The sequence below is a fragment of the Periplaneta americana genome, chromosome 8, assembly GCF_040183065.1.
Source record: "Periplaneta americana isolate PAMFEO1 chromosome 8, P.americana_PAMFEO1_priV1, whole genome shotgun sequence".
NCBI classification, from domain to species: domain Eukaryota; kingdom Metazoa; phylum Arthropoda; class Insecta; order Blattodea; family Blattidae; genus Periplaneta; species Periplaneta americana.
Window position 1 is genome coordinate 67181473 of NC_091124.1, and position 19135 is coordinate 67200607.

Genomic DNA, 19135 nt, shown 5'->3' on the forward strand with positions numbered 1-19135 from the left:
CAGAATGAAGTTATTGCCATGTAATTAAACGTAGTATACCACGAAATTAGACGTAGTGCAAAAAACTGTCATGAAATAGTATAGATTTATTTTCTTCAAGAGAAGCAATAAAAGTTATTGAAATATTGAAAGCATGCAATTTTCTTTGAGCTCGAATATTAAAGCGTGTTTTAAACTGTTTATTGATTCCATAATTTGTATTCCCAACTTTCTATAGGTCAAGCTTAATACCACAAAATTAGCCGGTTTACCCTAATATGATTGTTTTTAGCTGTCTCGAGGTACCTCATAATGTCACACCATCTGTGCCTCGAATTAACATAACACTGTGTGGTTACACTACTGACACTGACCATATGGCTCCACCAACTCATGTGACTATGTTCATAAAATACTGAACCTTACGTTATCATTACAAACATTGAACTGTCAGTGTTAAAACACTTTTATCACTAGTGGTAAAAGTACTTTTCACACGCTACAGTATAAGGCAATTTTTAACGCGCTTACCTGGCATTAAAAGAGCTACTTTTAGGAATGGCTTTTAAAAAATGTATTTATATCTATTTTTCTAACAAATGGTGCAATTCATATTAGTAATATTCAATTATTAGTATAGCGTATGTGCTTGTAAATACACAATTTAATTAAAAAGGAGAACATTATCTAGGTTAGTGATTACAAATAGTGGTACGTGGAATCTCCGGGGGTCCAAATAACACAACCAATAGAGTTCTTGCAAGGAAAAACTCCACCGATGAAGTAACTAATTTTCTTACAGATTCAAAATTTTCAAGTCGTCAACTGAACAAATTTTGCGCAGTTGTATATAGTACAGCCTACTTAATCGAAGAAGATGTTCTGGCATATTTGAACGATCTCATCACTAGGCTTCAAGGTATTTATGTAAATTGAATAAGAGAATCACGTAGTAATTAATTAATTACAATTGTGGACAAACTGAGTTCAAGATGGTATCATTGCTAATATGTGAATACTAGAGATATTTCTGGAATTCACTGAAGAAGAGTTACTACCAGGAGTTAACCCATTAGTGCTAAGAATTATTTTCGTTTTAATTTTCTACATTCTTTCACATATTCCTGATCTATTCATCGCTCATATAATAGGAAAAAAATACTAAAAAAATTCCACAGGCGTCAGAAGATTCCAAAATTTCATGGAAACTTTAGTTGCCACTGAGCACTAGAGAGATGATTTTTATGGCGTTTAAAATCTGGCTCACAGTGAGTAAATTATCATCTGACATATAGAACAAAATGTGCACACTTTTGCATACCGTACTGCTCACTGGCTCTCTGGCAACTGAAGTTTCCACATGATTTCAAACATTGTAGGATATAGTCTACCCACAATGAAACTATTGGCATAAACCAGCTTTAAAATAATAAGTAAACATTCTGAAATATATTTTAGTGATATGTGAAATAATTAAATAAGATTTAACAACAATAATTACATTTTTGTTTCATGTATGTAGACACACTCAAAATCACTACATAGAATTTCGCGTCTGCACTTAATTGTCATAATTGACTTTGAAATTAAGGATTGTGCCAGAGATGACGGGAACATAATGTCTAGAAGAGCTTCCGTCAAAAAAAGTAGTGTCAACGTAATATTATGTTTATTACAGTTATTTTAAACAAATGACAACGCACATCACTTATCATCTGCGTGATTTAGTGCTTGCTTCAGCAATTTCTTCTCTACACCAAATACTGAAAACTCACAGCCAAGGAATACTTTTGAATGTGGTGATGCACAATTAACCACTCTATCAGTGGAAGATTAATTGGTTTATTTTACGACGCTTTATCAACTGCGATGGTTATCTAGCGTGAGTGAAAATAAAGTGATAATGCCAGCGAAATGAGTCCAAGGTCAACCAACGAAAGTTAGCCAGCATTTACTCTAATGGATTGAGGGAAAACTCCAGGTAAACGCTCAACCAGGTAACTAGTCTGTGGAAAAACAAGTTGCACTTGAGGTTTGTGACTATTCATTAAAAAAAATTAATAATGAACACTAGATTCATTCTGAGTGATTATTTTGTTCCTGATTATAAGAAATTACGTGAAAACAATTTTAAAATAAGTTATTTAGTTCCCTCTTTTCCACATATTTTTACGGAAAAAACATTTCCAAATCTAGTTAATGGACAAGGATATAAATCGGCACAATGTTGATCCAGATTTAAACTAAAAGTATAAAGTGTTGAAGAGGATGTAGAAGAGATAGTTTAGAACAAAAAGAGGCATTCACTTGTCTCATCATAATTATCATAATTATTAGGTTGAGTTGTTTCAGGACATGTTATATTTTGTAATATAAGTTAATAAAATTCAATGTTTCTCTCTTTTTCTAACTAGATCTGAATCATATTTTCTAAAAAAACTAAATGCTTCGCATACGTTAATATACAGATATCAACATTTTCAAAAGCAGAGGGTCCGTGGTTCGAATTTAAAAAACAGAGGGTCCGCAGTCCTTAGCTAATTGGGAACCACTGATCTAGATAATAGCAAGATGTGGTACAGTTTAATAAAAATATTTCTCTTGAAATGGGTGAAGTAACATTTACTACTTACTAGCAGTAGTCGCCATCATCAGAAGTGAAATACTGAACAGCTTGTTTCGGCATGCTAACGTTATCTTCTTAATCATCCTCCACGTTTTCTTTCCTTCTCCCCTAAAGATATATAATATAGTATAAAATGTGTTTCGTCAGTTTTCCAACGAGGATTCTAAGTGTATTCTCTTTCCATTTCCTTTTGTTTACCTTTTATAATTAATAACAAACATGACAGCAACTCTTCTTATTGCCTCGTCATGCAATTTATAGTGTTAAAAACAGGCAGGTAAGAAAGCAAGAGGTCCACACCTGTGGAATAACGGTTAGCTCGTCTGGCAGCGAAACCAGGTGGCTCGGGTTCTATTCCCGGTCGGGGAAAGTTACCTAGTTGAGGCTTTTTCCGGCGTTTTTCCTCAACCCAATACGAGCAAATGCTGGGTAACTATCGGTGCTGGACTCCGGACTCATTTCACCGCCATTATCATCTTCATCTCACCATCAGAAGCTAAATAACCTAAGATGTTGATAAAGCGTCGTAAAATAGCCTACTTAAAAAAATAAAGCAAGATTTAATAATATCCCAAACAAAATTACATTAAAATAGTCATACTGCTTCAACTTGTATATAATTATTTCATATATGTTTTTTTTTCTTCTTTAGGAATTCAAGAAGCAACTTTGTTAAAATTTCAAGACACCATATTGAGAAAAAGTGAAAAAAATATTGTGTAGAGTCTTCCACAGTATTTCCCTACCCTCACTCAGATTTTAAAACCAGGCATCAAAGAGAAGCTTGACGGAATACCTAATGAGCATTACGCCAGACTCTTCACACTATAAAATCGCATTCAACATGAACAAACATGTGTGCACTACACGGATGGAAGATTATCTCAATATAATACATTTCCAATAAAAGCATAAGACAGACGCATATTCCCAACAACATTCTGTACTTAACAGCTTTGCGGAAGAGAATTTTGCAATCATGGATTATTATAATACCTAAGCTACATTTCGTGGTTTCCCAGAATAACAATCACGGCTGGACAGACATTCCGAAAACTTGCATTTTCACCACAAAGTGTCCTGTTACCAATATCGCCATCTAGGATTTGCATACATCAGTCTACATCCATCAATATTACATATAAGCATAACTATGGCTGCTGAGTTACACGGAAAGAACCCACGTTCAAATCCAGACGAGTCCCAGTGAAATGTTTATGGACAAAGACGGTTTTCGTTTCTCCTGCCGATATTCCATCGCCTCTCATTATCACCGCCCCAATAGAAGGTGTTCAGAGAGCACTGTAACATATTCTCTGGCACGTAGTAAGAGCTTCTATCTCAATATCTACTTCAACTGAACGAGATTAAGAGTGAAATAGGAATAAAATAGGCAAATAAAAACTTATATTTCAGCAAATTATTATTAATACTACTTCTCTTAATATTGCAGAATTTCCGAAACATAAAAGTTCTCTGGGATGTGTTTAAATTAGGAAGGGGGAAGAAAGTAATTTAATCCATCACTTTGGAGTTATTGCTCCATTTCATTCTATGGGTGGAATAAAAAGCTGAGAAATTTCTCATTAATTCCGTTCCTTCTGTAAATAAAGCACGAAATAGTGCTTCACGATTTCCTCAATGAGGTCAGTACCCTTTCATCCTTCGAAATCGGTATTCCTTTTCCACAAATCGAAATGACTTTATGACATAAATAAAAGTTATCATTTATTTTGGAAAATCTTAAGTAAATCCTCAGTTATAGTTCAATTCAAAGTTTCTAATAATTATTCACAAGGAAATCTCTATGAAATTGGCCCAAAACCAGGTGTGCTTGGGTATGGTTTCGAATTTCTTCTGAACTGATTACCTTGTCAGAGGTGCCAAGCTCTCCAGTGCGTTATCAGTAAAGGTAGGACAACATGAGGATATTAGGTTAGATGTACTTAGACTGTTGTTACGTCGTGAATGACGTGAAGCCTGAGTTATGGCCAAGTTACAACTGAAATGTGTATCGCAGCAATTAAATGCGGATACGTTTCTCGTGCGTAGGGTTCAGCGTTGTGCTCCGGCAATTGAGGGGTCCGCTGCAAGAGGGAGTTGTCACATTAACCATAACGTGAGAAGAAAAAGTCTGTTACGAAAAGGGTCGTATCCTAGAATTAGTCAGAGTGCTCTGGCATTGATTCGTGCACTGCCACATCTATGAGCAACAAATGGTAGGAAGAGCCTACAAAACTTGACATTTCACTAATCAGAATTTTATGGCATAGCTCCCTCTTGCAGTGAACCCCTCAATTAGTTTGTTTACACTGGACTGTGATTCGTTGGTTGGTTAACCACATAAAGCAATACCCTCATCCTGCCTATACCACAGCAGAATTCCCTAACAGGTACCCATGCACTTGCATTGCTAGCTACACTCACTCCCTCTTTCAATAACAAACACTATGCATACCTAACCTTGTAGTCTGTGGATAAATTCCTATTTTTAGTTATCAGCAGGCTTCGGCCTAGGGACACAGAGTAACCAGTATGAGGTTTAGAGTACACGGAGTATAAATGACCTCATGACCCGTATGGGATCCTGTAACAGCGCAGGTGGATCCTAATGTGCATTACCGTTGTGTGTATTGCTGCTTGGCTGCGGTACGTGTAAAGGCTGGTTCACAATACACCGGGAAAGGAAAGTAGAACGAGAACGAGAACGGAAATATTGTTAAAATACATATATTTAAATGTGAACGTTCACAATTAACTATTGCGAATGCTCACATTTAAATACATTTATTTTAACATTTCCGTTCTCGTTGTCGTTTCCGTTCCCGGTTTATTATGAACCAGCCTTAACAGGCTTCGGCGTAGGGACATCTGATTGAAGGTTACAACTCACGTTAATACTTTAATGGTAGACATTTATTGTCTACACTAGGAATGTACTGTATATACTGCATCTGTACAGGGTGAAATATATTTTGTGCCGTACTATGACGGACTGTTTACATGTTGAGACACAAAGTAACGGCGCACACCATTTCCCAGTCCACTCGACCAACACAACACTATTGCCCATGCGTTCTGAACTTCATGCGTTTCTGTGCCCAGGACCGAAGCCTGGTTATCAGTAATTTCATAGTGTATAAAATCAGATATAATATATATAACTACACGTTACCTGTCACTACTTCTGTCAAAAAAAATGCTTTATAGTATTTGACTATAATTATATGTATATTTACCGCCTTTGCTTATCATACAAAATGAATGAGTTAATTAGTCGTATTTTCCTCATTAACGTTTTCGGTACGTAACTTGTACCATCTTCAGATGTTTGTATATTATTTTAATTGTAAACCAAGCCTGTGGGTGCATGTATCTGGACTGAAATGGTCAGTGTTTTTGTTTATGCTGTGCGGTGTCGGTGAAGTGTTGTCATGATTACACAAATGATCACCTTAACTCTTATATGCTATTTGGTACCACACTTTATCAAACTTGAATTGCAATGTTTCTGTCGTTGTTTAAAACACTATGTAAGACACTGTTTAAAAACTGTTTAAAACGATTTAAAAATATTTAAAAGCACTTAGTTTTTACATCACTTTGACTATGTGAAGTATGTGATCACTGCTGGTTGGAAGTTAGATGAGGCACTTGTGGTGATCTTGTTTAGCGTTGAGTTGGACGCAAGGTCGTGACATGACTATGTTTCTAAAAGTGATGTTGAGACACTTCTATTAGATTGATGGCTTATGTAATGTTATAACAGGATGAAGATTGTCAGGTCCGTGGCTATAGTATCGCCTGGCGTGTAGTTATGGATGTATTGGTCTGCTCGTGCTTGATTCTAGGCTGATACCTAGCATCAAGCACGAGCAGACCAATACATCCATAACTACACGCCAGGCGATACTATAGCCACGGACCTGACAATCTTCATCCTGTTATAACATTACATAAGCCATCAATCTAATAGAAGTGTCTCAACATCACTTTTAGAAACATAGTCATGTCACGACCTTGCGTCCAACTCAACGCTAAACAAGATCATCACAAGTGCCTCATCTAACTTCCAACCAGCAGTGATCACATACTTCACATAGTCAAAGTGATGTAAAAACTAAGTGCTTTTAAATATTTTTAAATCGTTTTAAACAGTTTTTAAACAGTGTCTTACATAGTGTTTTAAACAACGACAGAAACATTGCAATTCAAGTTTGATAAAGTGTGGTACCAAATAGCATATAAGAGTTAAGGTGATCATTTGTGTAATCATGACAACACTTCACCGACACCGCACAGCATACACAAAAACACTGACCATTTCAGTCCAGATACATGCACCCACAGGCTTGGTTTACAATTAAAATAATATACAAACATCTGAAGATGGTACAAGTTACGTACCGAAAACGTTAATGAGGAAAATATGACTAATTAACTCATTCATTTTGTATGATAAGCAAAGGCGGTAAATATACATATAATTATAGTCAAATTGTGACAGCTTATCGGTATATCTTCAACATGAAATTGCTTTATAGTATGTTTCGCATTTATCAGCTGTTTTTCTGTAAATTTCTTTTCTTGAAGCAAACTTCTCGTTGTGATGCCATCTTAATCTTCTGGATCAGAAGTGATTCCAGTGTTGATGTGTTTAATGTAGGCCCAAATTATGTCTGAATTTTTCTCACAACATTGAATACTGTTTCTGCAGAAGAATCTGCAGTACACTTAGTACTCCAAGCACAACTCTCCTTATTTTATATTTTACTTGTCCATTTTAATCACAAAAATCTGCAATTTAGGGTCCAATCTGCATCTATTCTAGATCCATGTATAAGTTAATGTATACAGGAAAATCATCCCACTAGCAAGCTGCAAAATCCTCTTAAAGGCTGTCATATTCACCTTCATTAACCAAATCTGAGGATCTTTGAATGAAATATGAGATGAAAATGAACCATTTTTTTTTTTTTCGTGTATAGAGGGGAAGATAGATTTTAGTCTGAAACAAACTCTGTTTCTGATGGCTCATTCCTTCCCCTATCGCATAGCTCACGTATCACATTATCACATTATCTCGGCTTCTTATGTGTACATTAACTCACTCAAGAATAGAAGACTGGCCTGAATTCCTATTTCATTTGCTATAATTGAAATGATTTAAACAGATATTCTTCTGAAAATAAACCCCATTCTTTTACGAACAAAATTGTATTAATATTTTAAATTTACTTCTTAATAAAGTTGGAGAACTTTCAAATATTTTGTGAATTTTTAATAATCCTAAATATGGATAGGACTAGGAACAGAATACAAAATACCGGGTCTATTTTATATATAGGGCCTATATGTACAGTTTCCCTGAAAAAGAATGAGACGATTGAATATTCCTAAGTCTCAGATGTGAGACACTGCGCATGATCGGAGACCAGAGCACTGATACACAAGATAACGAATATTGAGTTACTTAAATTCAGACTATTTGGTTTGTTACTAGCATCGTTCCGAAATTCACTTCAAAAACTGCAAAAAATATGATAATATTATGTAAATGAAAGATAAATATATACATAAATCGTGTAATTAAATCGACAATGGACCTTCATGACTAGATCGACACTCCACACAGAAAGGAAAGCTTTCATGTCGTTTCAATAGCTCAGACGGTAAGACTTCTGCGTGTTGTGTAGAAGAGTGCGAGTTCGATTCTTAGTCTATACAACGATTTTTTTTGTCTAAATAACGTTGAAATAGCTAAGTAACGTTGAAATAGAGTTTTACAAAGTCCTGAGATTAAGTGTTAATGATCGCAAACAATACAAAATTACAAGTTATAATATTATAAACGTTAATCTAATGAATGCATTTATACACACACATATACAATGTAAATGCATATATATTAAAAACTAACAATTAAAATGAAATTATAAAAATATATATAATAATAGACAAACTTTTACAAAGGTTTAGAGTCCTTAGGCTATGTAATTTGTTGAGTAATTATTACAATATTTTATTAATAGCTTTCCCATATGTGTAAGAAATGCACTCGCACAAAACAATTTTTGTTAAAAGTATGGCTTTAGATTATTTCATTCTCACACCTTCAGTTAATTTTAACTATTTTATCTACATGTTTGCAATAGTGTTTAATTTAGTATGCATTCAATTTTATTCATGTTATGATTGAATGGAAAAGCACTGTTGCAGTTATTGACTAATTACATATATTAATACTAATTATTAAATGCATCTGTTAAGTAACCAATTGCAGTATCTTTTGCAAAATCTTGAATGTTTAAGTTGTCAATAATATTTCTGTACTATATACTATAATACGTTAAAAGAATTTGCAATAGATTTGGGATCCTCTACTTTATAATCATTGGTTTTAGTGAAAAAATATTTTCTTTCTTAGGATATCTACAAGTTTAAATTTAATAATATTCCGAATAGATTTAATTGCATTATCTGAATTTTGTACTTTTCTATTCAAATATATTCTATTTCCCTCTTTCATAATTTTTGATAAATTACACTGTACTCCTTGCAGTATTTAAGAACATGAGGATCATTACATTGCAACTCATTACATATAGATTCTTCTTTTTAATACATGAGATTTTGAAGTCCCTGCGTTATCTACATGTTTTTACTTTTGAATTTTTTCACAACATTGAATGGAGAAAATCCACTGAAGTGATTATGAAATTAAGTGAAAAATGCAATACATTAACTCTTAATATCAGTAGTACGAGTATCATATACGTTTTTCCAAGATTCATTTTGTAGACATAAATGTAAATAATCATTAGATACAACATTTACGATCGTTTCTTAGTTTTTAAATTAATATTTTGAAATTGTTCAGTGACATTGGAAACACTTAGAATTTGTTTATCATGTTCAGACAAGCCATTGATTATAGGTTCTGTCGAATAGGAATTCAGTCTAATTCTGTGTACAAAACATTTATCAATGGCTGTGCTACTTCAGCTTAGATTTAATTTGATTAGTTTCGCAACAGTTGGACTTCCTGTTATATCCTGTTATTTAGATATTTAATTTAGGGTTGATTTATTAACTCTTACTATGCAAGATGTCTCTTATTTCAATAATTCTATATCACGTTAAATAGTCATTGTCTACAATAAAGTATTATCGTCATCCCTCATTTCTCATCGTAATGGCGAACCGACGTGACATGAGACAGCGAGTTATAGCTCTAGTTGAGGCTGGATATGGGGCTAGATCTGCTGGCCGTTTGGTCGGTGTTCCTGGAAGTACACCCGCGAGGTGGATTATCGTTACCAAAATTTAGGGGAGGTCGAAAATCGCCCTATTCCTGGGCGTCCGCGGATTTCTTCATTGGAAGAGGATGCTCTCTTATTCGAGACAGTTCGACAGGACCCCTTTCTGACTGCTAACGAAATAAGAGCAGTATTTAACTTTCCCGGCTCTTCACAGACTGTGATCAGCAGGTTGAGGAACCGCGGTATTAGGAGCCGGAGGGCTGCGCAAATGGAAATATTGGGGGAAGCACAAGCTGTCGACCGTCTTGCCTTCGCTACCAATCGAGTGGATTTCGATTGGAGAAATGTAATTTTCTCCGACGAAACAACCATCTCGAGTGATTACGAAGGTCCTGTCCGTGTCTATCGTGAGGATGGTCTCCGACATGACCAGCGCTATGTGCACCGACGTGAAAGATCGGGGCGCTTTAGCATATCGTGTTAGGGGTGGATGTCTTACGATGGACCTGGCGTTATAGAAGCATCTATGGCCGGTTTAATGCGGGAACTTACGAGCACATTCTGGAAAATATATTCCTTCCCTCTGCCCGAGAACGTTTTCCCGAAGGAACATTGCTCTTCCAGCAGGATAGTCATCCCGTGCACTATGCTGCAAGCATTCAAAGATGGTTTCAAAGGAGACCCGAGATCGAAATCATTAATTGGCCTCCGAAGTCACCTGATTTGAATGTCATCGAAAATTTATGGGTGGAATTGAAAAAGAGAAGGATAGTCCCTATGCCCACCGACGCCCTCGAAATCGAGACGAATTGTGGGATCAAGTTGTTGACACCTGGGAAGATCTCGCCGGGGATCAGAACTTATTTCACAATCTCGTGACATCCATGCCGGATCGACTTAGATCTGTAATAGAAGCTGATGGCATGTGGACAAGATTTTAAGTTAACGGGTCTCTTTTTGTTTCTTATGATTTTTGTTTGAGGAAGAATACTTTTAACTTCCAAGTAAGTTTTATTTTTTTTGACGAGGTTCAGCCAACTTGTAAAACCCAGAAATTGGGCATAAATTATTCCATATTTTTCGACAAATTAGACAGTCGAGGAACTCTGAACAAGTTAATTACACCTCAATAAAAAAAATGTTTTACCCGGGATCGAACACGAGACGTTTCGGTTATACAGCGGAACCAACACGCTACTGTATGAGCTACCGAGACAAGACAGTGACAGCAGCAGTCCAGAATGTAGATCCCTTAGCAGGCATTTGCCATTCGGTACAGTGAAGCAATGATATTTTATGACTCGAACTATGTTGTGAAATCCTGGCCTTAAATGGCAGTCTTCTTCGTGATCCTTATTCTGGTCCTTGTCCTTGTTGTGGTCCTTGTAACAATTCTTGTACTATTTCTCATGTTATGTATCGTTACGTCGATATCGAGTGAACCGCGCTGTAGAACTTTAACTTCCGACGACCAAGAATCGTCTCATTCTTTTTAAGGGTAACTGTACATTTAGTTCGTGGCAGAAGAAGATATCAGATGATAAACGACATTAAGATTTATGGATCATATACGAAGACTAAGAGGAAGGCAGAAAATAGGACAGATTGGAGAATTCTGGGTTTGCAGTGAAAGACCTGTCCTTGGGCAGAAAACTGTGAATGAATGAATGAATGAATGAATGAATGAATTAATTGATTAATTAATTAATTTTAGGAAAATGATGCTACAGGAGAATGGAGAAAGTTACACAACGCAGAACTGCACGCATTTTATTCTTCACCTGACATAATTAGGAACTTTAAATCCCCATGTCTGAGATGAGCAGGGCATGTAGCACGTATGGCCGAATCCAGAAATGCATATAGAGTGTTAGTTGGGAGGCCGGAGGGAATAAGACCTTTGGGAAGGCCGAGATGTAGATGGGAGGATATTATTAAAATGGATTTGAGGGAGGTGGGATATGATGGTAGGGACTGGATCAATTTTGCTCAGGATATGGACCAATGGTGGGCTTATGTGAGGGCGGCAATGAACCTCCGGGTTCCTTAATAGCCGTAAGTACGAATGAAACAATAAACGAATTTACGAATGAACGACCATATGAATATATATATATATATATATATATATATATATATATATATATATATATACACAAACAAAAACGGTGACGGTGACGCAACAAAAAACAAAATGGATGAAACTGAAAATCTTTCTATTTCACGGCGTGTGCAAAAAAAAAAAAAAAAAAAAAAACATTTAATTATAATTCACACACTTTAGAATAACTGAAAGAAAATATTAATGAAGAATTTTGCACACAAGCCATCAAGAAAATTCTTCTTGGAAATTCGAAATGATATAAAATAGATGAGTACCGGTACAGTTGTTCAGGTTTTAATAAAATTCCACCTTTCTGCTGAGAAAAATGTACATATATTTTATATAATATGAAAACATACGCTACGTGCAATAGCGGCTGGTGGTCAAAATAATGAGTGTGCTGCAATCTCTATGTCTATATCGACCTAATGTATACACTTATATGTATTTATCTTAATTTGAGACTCGCCTAGTGACGAAATATGAAGTCCATACGACGTTCCTTCCTACTACAGAACTTGTCAATTACCCTGGTGTTAAACCCCTCCATCTTGGACATCACACTCTTTTCTATTGACAGTATTGCAAGAGCAGTGAAACGATCCTGGGACATAGTGTTCCTTAAAAGCGTTTTTATGCGTTTCAAGCAAGAAAAACATATTTCTAGCTCAGCAGTGGTCATTGGTATTGTACCCAAAATATTTAACAACTTCGTTACTTCACAGAATGGATCCTGTAAATTGTTGGACACTATGTATTGTAACAATTGAACAGCCATCTATATTTCGAAAGTCGGGTCTTCCGTATAGAACTGCAAGTTGTCTTTAACACTCTTTTGTTCAGTATAGTAGCCTATAGCTGTTGACAGCAACTTCAAGTTCGCATTCGGAAAAATTATGCGAAAAATTGTCAAAAATTTTGCTGTTTAACAATTTTGTTGTCCATGTTGAATCTTTCGTACACTACTTTTAACACTTGAATATAAATAATTGATTAAATGGCGATCTTACAGCTGTTTCGGTGCTTCTTCACACTATCCTCAGAGCCTATTAGATCTCGGCGTCATCTCGAACTTCGCTGCCTGTTGTGTGGGTGCGTTCGATTGTTGAAAAGTGTTGAAATGTGGTGTCAAATAGTGTGTGTTCTGAAATTGATCTGTGTGTTGAGAATTTGATCAGGGTGTGTTTTAGTGTGTCTGTCAGTGGCGGTTCCTCGGGGGAGGGAAGGGAGGAACGTCCTCCTCACATTTTCTTCTTTTGAAAGTAAATACCAAATAAAATATGTGCCTTGAAATTCGAGGAAGATTCGATAATTTTTAAGTTCACAGCTATAAGAAAAACTCAGTTGATCGAGTTTTAAACGACGCGCGCTCATGTGCTGTAGAAAACTGTGAGAAAGATGCGAGATTGCCTGTGTAGAGGAAAGGCACTCCATTCCTCCTCTACTGCAGTTAACACACATAGACAACAGCGCACTAGCGGCCAGAGAAAGAAGCAGAGTTTTAAAGCAAGTAAATGAACGGAGAGGGAGGAGATCCTCCTCTGAATCAGTCATGGGCAGGAAATAGAAACCGACTGGTCGTGCAACAAGCTCGCTATCGTTGCCACCTAACGATGTTGCATTCAACCAGACTATAACACATCTAGGAGGAGACACAACAAAAACAGTTTTAACGCAACGCTATGAAAGACACCATGTAAACTTTTTTAAAAATTATAAATCAAAAATATTATTCATTGCACTTTATATAGGCTACTATTCATGGTTTTAAACTTTCGTGGATATTTGAAAGTTAAAGTCGGGTTTATGTAAAACAAAGAGGAAGTAGTTTTACGTAGTTGGTCCCTGAAATTCAATTCTGTTCATTGTTTACTAGATAGGGCAACAGCCAAGTTGTCAGTTTTGTACAAATATATTTGAAACTGAAAGTAGGTATTCCAAACTACATCGTTTTTAACATAGAAAATTAATCGGCCACTGGCAGCTTTGAACAATAATGATAGTATCTCTTTACAAGAACTGACATTCTTCAAAAGTATGTGATACTGAACTTGTAAAATGTACATGTGGCAACACAGACCACGTGGGTGGGTGCAGTGTTCTCGCTTTCCTCAGATTATTTCCCATTCCCATTTCCATTTCCCTAAAACGGTTCCGGTTACGAGTTAGTACCTAGTCTCTTCCAACACGTGTGATGATGTAGTGTGCTCGAAAAATGCTACGAGGTTGTGAATTTCCTTGTAATTGTTAATTTGTGCAATTATTCAACAATGAATGAAAGTGAAAACATAATATATTTTGGACAAGTTAGGAAACTCAGTTTACAAGAACAGATTATTGCTATACAGAAGGGAAGGCCAACCCCAACACTACCTGGTCTTACATGTATGCATGTAGGCTAATTTTTAGCATGTTTCATTCAAGAAGGTGTCATTTAGTGCTGTTAACTTCTTTCCTCCTCTTAAGAAATATGCAGGAGCCGCCACTGGTGTCTGTATATTTCATATTGTTCTAGTGTGTTGAGTTTTTGGTTGTATGTGTAGGATTTCCATGTCTGTGTTATTGTATGTATGGTTAGCATTAGTTATGTGTTCGGCATATGTAGATGTACTGTGTCCTCCGGTTATTGCTTTAATGTGTTTTTTATCGAATTTGGAATGATCTGCCTGTTTGTCCAATGTAGAAACTGTTCATTTGATTATTAATAGGCTACAGTCAATTTCTTCTGTTATCAGACCACTTGTTTCATGTTCGAGTTTAATGTTTATAGGCCTGCAATATTCAGTTAAGATGGTAGTAGATTTTCCCAGTACACAATGTTTGTTTTGTAATCTTTCTCACAATACAGTAATAGCGGTACAAATGACACTAAGAAGATTTCACTATCAGTAAACGAGTCTCCATCAGTACGTTTCTGCTTAAATTAATTGTAGCCTGAGCTCCCATCACAACCCCATTTTACGAAACAATGTCAGGTTATTCTATTCAAAAAAATGAGAGGGGATCATTTCTATACTTCTAACAATCCGTTTAACTGTATGGTCAAACAACCCTTGTAAGCTTATTTCAGCGCTAACTTCAGTTATAGTAATTAAATCTTCATCTGGATGGCACTGAAACTTAGCCTCGCGTACATTATAATATGGGTATAAATCTGCATTTATACATTTGGCTTCAAGTCTCAGGATAGAATATTGGTGTTCTGACAGATTAGTATCTATTATAAGTGCTAAGGTTTCAAATTCCTTGCTGAACCAATCACCATACTTTTTTCAATCTTTCTTTCATTCTATGGCACTTTCGCCATCTTGTATTAAAGTTACTGTAATGTGACTCTATTTTAGCTTTCAATATGGAAAAAAAAAAAAAAAAAAAAAAAAAAAAAAAAAAAAAAAAAAAACAGAATAATTATTATCTATTCCTAATTTTGAAATTATGAAATCTTAAATGCACTTTTTTCATTTTTGTTTGACTGAAACACTTCAGGAAGTTCCTCACGTGAAAAGCGTCACTCACCTGCAATAGCAATGAAAATTACCGCGTTTCAGACAAATGATTCCCTACATAAAAAGGGCAAACTGGGATTTCAAGTTTATACTCTGTAAGATATGATTGATAGCTCAAAGAAGAAATCAGCGTGAAGAAACGTGAAGGACATCTTAAAAGTCTAAACATAACCTTATACATTAACTGCATAATCTCATTAGTGTCTACTTATTTTGTAAAAGGTTAATATGCAAATTGAAACTCACAGTCTGAAGTATTTATAGCTACCATCATATCACTATTATCTTCAGTCTACAGTAAGAAAATCAACCTCTTATACACTCCCACACTTGCTGATGCAGCTCATCTAACATGTGTCGCCACCAATGTAACATTCAGGGCAGTCAACAATAGACAAATAAAGTTCATATGATAGATTCAAGGTCACTCCCGTTTTCGGCAGAAATGTCAACGCGATGCCTGTTACTAAGTGACGTTGCAGGGGCAGGCAAGGAATACACATCTCCCCTCCCAACCAACCCTTTGCAGGTACATTGTACAGCAGTTACCAGTGACGTAACATATAGCTAGTAAGCATGGCTCTGTCCGAAGGTAGGAAACTTATTTAAAGAAGAATGGGGAGTCGTATCTTTCTTGCGCTTATGGAAACAATAGTATATTATTATGCTCGAAAGTTTTAAAAGGCATTTATAAACACAATATTAAACGTCATTATAATGTAGCCTATGTCATAATGAGCATCAGAACATCACAGGTATTTATGAACATTTTAAATCCAAACTGCAGTACGAAGGGCAATAGCAAACCGTAGTAGATATTTACGATATGGTGCGATCATTCATTACAATGATAAATATCTGGAAATCAAGTATGAGGGAAAAACAGTTCCATTATTTCCCATGCTTACAATCTTTCTCATATTTCTGAATCAAATTTAAATAATTATGCTTATCAAAATCTAAAAATAGAAATTTAACAACGGAGATTCGGTGATTTTAAAAATATTGCAAATGATTTCTTACTTTTTGCGAATCCTTTGATCAGAGACATAAACAAGGTTAAGCCAGATATGCAGCAAGTAGTAGCAGACTTACAGAGTGATACATATTTACAAACACGGTGCAAAGACTGTGTGGTTTAAATTTATTTAAAATCCTATCTACGGAAAAATATGCTTCCCTAGGTTATTTGCCGCCAATATAGCGGCTATGTTTGGTTCCACTTACAGTTGCAAACATTTTTTTTTTTTTTTTCAAAATCGAAACTTTAAAAATCAAAACAAAGATCGCGGCTGAAATATGGAAGTTTATTCGCTATCTTGAGATTGGCTACTTGTGACATAAATTTAGAATTCTGTGGCACCTTGAAAGTTACGGTACAGTAAATATGAAGTTTGTGATGGCTGCACGCCACTGATGTCTGAGCGGGCCCTCAACCCTACCCACAACCATGCGACGTCATGTGTATTGCTGGTTGCATTGCCTGATGCCATCGTGAGTACAATTCTGCTGATGACTGTCTTAGAGTATCAAAAAGCTAATTATGAATATGTGATTTTTATACTTTTGTCCCATTTTTACCTGGTTCTGGCCCACTGTGCAGTGCAACACACAACACACTAACAAAATAGCCGTTATTTTAATGGGCTAAGCAAACCGAAACAAAATAAAAGACTGGCCGAAAAGGAGGCGTTGCAATTGTATTATTTATGTAATTGATGTCTATTTTAAAATATGGAGTCCTATATATAATCGAAGTATTCAGAGAATACCTGCAAAGCCACTTTAACTACCACAAATCTTACAGATCTGCCGAGGATCAAACTCTAGTCTCTATGGTGAGAAACCGTCAGCTGACTGCACTACAACTGGTCGCTAGGGGATACGTTTTGTCACATGATGTAATTAATTGAAAACGATAGAGTCCATTCGCACTGAGTTCACGCTCAAACGTGACAATGGTGCTATGTCTTTTGAATAAACATGGTCAATCTACCATATCGTTTGACATAAGCTCAAATTTCTCCAATGTTTGAATTTTAATTTTTTTGTTAGACGTTTCCGCTCTTCAGCGATTGCCTTTAATGCTCTTTCTTCTCAATAGAAGGGAGCACACGCAGCCAGTTGCAATACTTCTCTACAGGTGGCTGACCTGTTCCGTAAACGTTGAGAAGTTTACGAACAAAATTATATTATGAAGGACTTCAGGACTGTGAAGGAAGCGGTTTGTGGCCCTTATAATTGGTACTATCCCATCACTCGTCTGGGGAAACTTGGGGAAACACTAATACTATATTTATATTATTTAATTCGCAGTTTGTTATATGAATGTGGTCTCCTGTTTCTTTTGTTATAAAATAATGTTTGAATATTATGTTCGGAATGTGTGATGACAGAAATAGCCTACAGATAAGGAATATTTTGCGTCATTACTGAGAAGATGATTAAGTAAAAAGCATCTGCCAAAAAAAATCCGTAAAACTGAATGTGAGGAAGTGGCATATAGAAGTAGGTACTCCAACGATTTCTTTCAAGCGCTTCAATGAGGGAGGTGACATCAATCTGGTAGACAAACATCGGTCGGAGCAGCCATCTGACAATGAAAGGCTCTGCGACTTGTATTGAAAGAAGGATTATTAGGCTCGGATTTCTATGACATGTCGTATTTTTATCCTGGTCACTTTTTATAAACTTAAGTTAAATTAAACACTTTTCTAGCTTTTCTGAACACGATGAGTTTTTATTAGTAATAAAAATGTATGTTACCATATTCTACAGTAGCATAAAGTCATATTTCACCAAAAAATAGTAAAAATAATGTCGATAATAGCGTTTTTTGCGTTTAGTTATTTATTTTGGATTCCCTATCTTTAGAAATATTTTATGGTTATAAAGTTTGAATGTAATTGGATAGCCAGCAGTAAGTTGTCAAAAGACAAAGGACAAACGTATGCTAGGAATATGGCCAGATTGTTGCTGGTCAGTCTCACCTTCACCCTCTTCATCCCTCCCAAATATGTGACCCTTATGAGGATCCAACCCCGCTGTTGCCAGGTGGTAATTCATAAACAGTCAGTGACCCTGTTCACATACCTGTACAAAAATTAGCCACGCAGAAGACACACGTTGGACATTTTTCACACCTCTTTTCCGCCTTCTATGTTTATAGGCTGAACAGTCCGCTATGGTCAATACAAGAAGTTCAGATTCAGAAAAACAATTTTGTAGAATGGCGAGTAAAAAAAATTGTAAGTAATTTTTGGATATTAATATTTAATTTGTTTGTTTCCTAGTTTTTATATCATATCTTGGTATTTTTTCAGGCCATAAATACATGCATATTTCCAGAGTTCTTAGGTCATAGAAATCCGAGGCCTAAGGATCATTACAAGCACATGATCACTGTCAATAACATTTGGTCTTTCGCAATCTGCAGTTTTTCGTCACTTGCAAAGGCTTCAGCTTACCAGTAAAGGCCCTTGACAAGGTTCATACGAATTAATGAAATCATAAGCCGAACGACAGACGATTTGCTGCCAGTTAGCCTACTCCAAAATCGTTGACTTTGAAAGAGACAGCATAAGTGAGTGAAACTTAAACATGTTACGCAATAGAAACTAAAGAAAATAGTGGGTATTCTGTAACCAAAAAGTGTAAC

General features: G+C 35.8%; 1 protein-coding gene across 3 annotated transcripts in view; it reads right to left on the reverse strand.

The window, feature by feature from the left end:
* Positions 1 to 19135, reverse strand: part of LOC138704784 (protein abrupt-like) — a 303539-nt gene that overhangs the window by 200866 nt on the left and 83538 nt on the right. The window lies entirely within an intron of this gene.